We start from the raw sequence: 4,803 nt of genomic DNA, 5'->3' as shown, positions 1-4,803 counted from the left end.
TCGGTCTTCTTATCCTTTTCCACACTTATCTCTTACATTGATGTCCTTCTTTTATGAACCATGCTTTGGACTGAACAGTGGCCTTCCATTGAACTAAGGCAAGCACATTTAGAAGTGTAATGGTGCTTAGAGGTGTCCGCCATTTGGGCTCTGTGGACAAATTGCTTTACAGCATTGTTTTTATTCAACTTGCTCCTCGTGCAGAGAACGTCTGTTTAAAAAGAACGCAGCAGGTTTGCTAGGAAGCAAGCTACCTGCTGAGAGCCTGCAGCTTTGTCGTGTATTGCAGTATTTTTAAAAAATTGACTTGAGAGGTACAACTTTGAAATTGTTGTAAAGAAAATAGTTATTTATCACTTACAGAAAGATAAGGTAAGATGGATCCTCAGGATGAGGTGAGGTGTAGGTGAAGGTTCGGAAGTTTAGAGTTTGTGTTTGAGGATCTTTTGGAATTACCCTTTCACTTTTAATCTTTAATCTTACTGTGTCAAACATAGCTGTGTCTTGTCAGATATATATCTTGTGGTTTTCAGGTAAACATGTTTTTATCTGAAAGTTGTTTTTAGAACACGCTTTACACAGGAAACTAGCTTTCTTCTATTTTTTTTGACATCTTGCTTTCATATGTAACCAGATATGTCTCTCCATTTTGTGTCACAAATACTGATGAAAAATGTGCACATCGCAACATGATAGTTTAGCATATTTTTAGTTTTAGTGAGTATACGTCCAAATCCGAATCAATCCAAAGACACGCGGGCTAGGCTGCTTTGGGGGGGGAACGTTCCCATGGCATTGCTGTAAAAGAGCGTGGAGAAGTTTCGGCGTTGGTTGCAAACCTGTGAAAGTGTTGCTATTATAGAACCCCTGCAGAGTTAAGTGAAGACTACAACTGTGAAAGCATGGCTTCAGATCAATTCTGCAGCCATTCGATCTGCGCAATGCGTTTAATGCACAATTTCCTTCTTTCTTTTTTTTCCAAACGGGTTTGGTTTTTTGGACATTGCAATGACCGTGAGCTGCAGTGTTGAGTGTTCATTATTATACAAAGGTGAGCAAAAGAGCGTATGAACCAATGAAACGTCGTCGTGGTTTATCAGCTTGGTCTTGTGCCTGCAGAACATGAGAAAAATATAAAATGCTTTTGGCCATGCCAGCCCCCTGACTTTAATCCAATGAACACCTGTGGGCTGAAGGAAAGAGGGCAGTAGACTGCAAGCGAAGGCTGTGGACTCATCATGAAACATTACAGGGGCGGCAGTGTAGTATAATGGGTAAGGAACTGGTCTTGTAACCTAAAAATGGTTGGTTCGATTCCCCGGTAGGACACTGTTGTTGTACCCTTGAGCAAGGTACTTAACCTGCATTGCTTCAGTATATGTCCAGCTGTATAAATGGATGCAATGTAAAATCCCATGTCAAATGTTGTGTAAGTTGCTCTGGATAAGAGCGTCTGCTAAATGCCTGTAAGGTAATGTAATGTACAGGAGAAGACTCAATGCTGCTATCTTGGCAAATAGAGAGCGCAGTTACTAAATCCTAAATGTGGGGATGAGAATAATTGTGTCACGTGTTTTTTTTCAGAATAAGAATTGTTTTAGGCTATGTCTAGCCTAGACCTGAGCACACCAAGGGCTTCTGCTTCTAGTATAGGTCACAGCAAGTTGTTTCGCACAACTCTGGCCAAATAAGTAAGTAAATAAATCAACATCTTGGTTAAAGTGTGAAATGTAACTTCCACAAATGTACTCCCCCTCATTCTGCTGACTGCATACTGGGCAAACACTTGTACGTGTAATCTTGTAAGGCTACATCGTGTAACAACTTGTAATCTTGTAAGGCTACATCCATGTAACAACTTGTAATCCTGTAAGACTACATCATGTAACAACTTGTAAGGCTACATCATGTAATGGTGTTTCTAACTTTGAATCACCCCTAATAGATTTTATAAACAGCAGCTGTGTAGTCTGTAGTTTTCTATTTATGTTTAGTGGGATGCTTTTTATTTAGCATAATTTTCAGAATATTCACATGATTTTATGTTTTGTCGTTATATTTAATTTGTTTTCTGAAATTGAAATGAACTTTAATAAAAGTTTATCATGTCCATAGAGCAGAATCAACATTTTTATGAAACTTTTTTTCCCGAGAGAACACTGGTATAATGTCATGTTTGTATTTTACATTGCAGAAAAATATTCTGAAACACCTTTTAGATCTGTTATTGTGCTGGTATTCAGCAGATGGTCTTATCCACTGTGACTTCTTATTATCAAGATAAATTCCAACCACAATGTACTAAATTTCAACTGCAAGCTACTCAATTCCAACCACAATGTACTAAATTCCAACCACAAAGTACTACATTCCAACCAAAATGTACTCTCTTGAATGAACAGTTACCCTTGTTGCGCCAACATCGCATCAGATCAACATACTGCACACACATGGCTATTCTTAACTGCATTATTTAAATGATGGTGCATGCTCGGCTGGCCAGTGATAATAGCTGTCCACTTTCACTTCCTGGGCCAGGGGTTCATTGACTTCAGAATGGTTATAAATAAGGAAGTGGGACAGGGCCGCGAGAGGAAGTAATCGTTCTCTGCTGCATTGCCTCGCCTTCACATTGTAAGAAAGTCAGACATCGTTGCACAATGAACTCCTGTATTACTTTTAAGATGTATATTGTCATGTTCCAAAAAAACGAACGGCGATAGAAAACAGGCTAGCTCCCCTCTGACACACTCTCGTGCAAGCTAGGGACTTCCTCACACCACAATACTGTCACACAGTACTGGAGAGCACAGGACAACATTACTTAGTTGCAACATCTAGGATTGGTGGGTACCTGGTACACCACTGGGAGGTAACCTGTGGAATCCATGCCAACCTTTCTGCCCTGGGCAGGTAAAGCACATTTCTGGGAACTGTAGGCCGTTGAGCACACTGACACAGCCCGCACTTTAATATGGAATATCCAGATTATAGGGCCCAATCTGTACAGGCGATGAACACCATAACTGACTCAGCAACTTGTGAGCCTTACATAATTTTTATAATAATACATCTTCTGAGAACTTCACACGATACACTGCATCTAAAACTCAACACAGCTTGTCTTTGGTGGCCGCCCTGGCCATCAACACAGCTAATGCTTGAAGCTCAAACTTCTTTTAGCAGTTCTGGAGACCTAACTTCTCTCCTACTACTTTTGTCACGTGTGTCAGAAAACCTGGACCAGACCTGGGTCAAATACGTATTTGTTTTGGATTCAAATACTTTTCTGTGCTCTATTGATTTTTCCTGGTGTAATTGAGCCTGCCAATATGACCAGAAGGTGGGGTTTGCACTTTTTGAGAGTATTCCATTGGTTCCAATACACCAGACAAGGTCAGAAAAGTGTAGAAAAGTATTTGAATCCAAAACAAATACGTATTTGACCCAAGTCTGACCTGGACTATGGTGACATGTAGACCTCCTGAAGCTCTCTTGAACCAGGGTTGCAGAACATTCATCAAAAAAACTTATTAGCTGAAATTGTCCATTAGAGGGCAGTATGTCCTTTTTAAAACACCAACTTTTAATGTGAATACTTACGCTGTGTCAGAATCTGTTTGATCAGACTGACTGTATGTGAAAAAAATGTATTTTTTTATGTTATGCGAAATCACTTCACTTCCTACTTTGCCTCATTGTGGAGTTTGTTACACTCCTGTAGGGTTTCTGGGATCTTAAGGCACCTCCATTATGTGTCTCGTTATTTTGAAGTTCTTTCTCAGCCTGAATCCCTTTGCTATCCTCTCTTTTCCACTCCTCCACAGTTTTGGGTGCACATCTACATATTTATGGCCCTGCTTCCACCATCAAACACACTAAACTGGCCGACCATTTGTTGCTGGGTAAGCGCTTTTACAACAGGACACAACACCTAGCGAATGATTATATTATTCTTTCATCTTGATCTGAACTGACAAACTACAAATGGGAGAACACACTTGCAGTAGCAGCAGTAGCATCAGTGGTAGTAGCAGTGGCAGCAGTAGAAGTAGTAGCAGTAGCAGAAATAGTACTTTACACGTCCGTGCAATAAAGCCCCAAATTTGGGTTATTTTGCAAGTATTACTTCTTCTTCCTTTTCCTGCCAATTTTGTCATCACGAATGTTCCCGTTCCACAATCAATAATTCTCCCAACTGGACATTTAGCTACATCTTCTGCCAATAACAGCATCTGATCAAAGTAGTCTGATCAAAGTAGCCAATCACAGGATATTTGGATGCTCAGGCAAAATGGACAAACGGTGCTTGCCCTGAACCGGTAGTCTACCTTCTTTCAAATAAACAGCCATTAACAACATTAAAGAGCATCTTTTTTTATTGCAATGGCAAGTCCCGTTGTTTGAATCATTTTGGGTAAAATACCATAATATACACTATACAGTTTCGCTTTTTGCTTTTGCTAACAATACCTGCTGCCACTGATATAGAGGACCGAGCAAGTGTAACGTTAGCGAAAACGGCACCAAAATGAAGCACGGAAATTTGCATTCCGATTTGGTCTGGTAGGTACCTGTCATATGGAAACTGGTGTTATTCCTTACCAGGTTTCAGTACCCAACCCTATTCATAACTCGGACAGCTACATGACTACAAGGCTGTAACCTTGGAGTACTTTTTCAGGCTTCTCCCAGTCAGGGGCTTGTTCTGCGGTGCTGCAGCTGGGTATTACTGGAGTCCTTTTCGCAACAATATCAAAATGATCAAGCATACAGGCAAGATACATGACAGACAATTTGACT

Source organism: Anguilla anguilla, chromosome 18, assembly GCF_013347855.1.
Source record: "Anguilla anguilla isolate fAngAng1 chromosome 18, fAngAng1.pri, whole genome shotgun sequence".
NCBI lineage: Eukaryota > Metazoa > Chordata > Actinopteri > Anguilliformes > Anguillidae > Anguilla > Anguilla anguilla.
Note: the sequence above shows the minus strand (reverse complement) of the source record.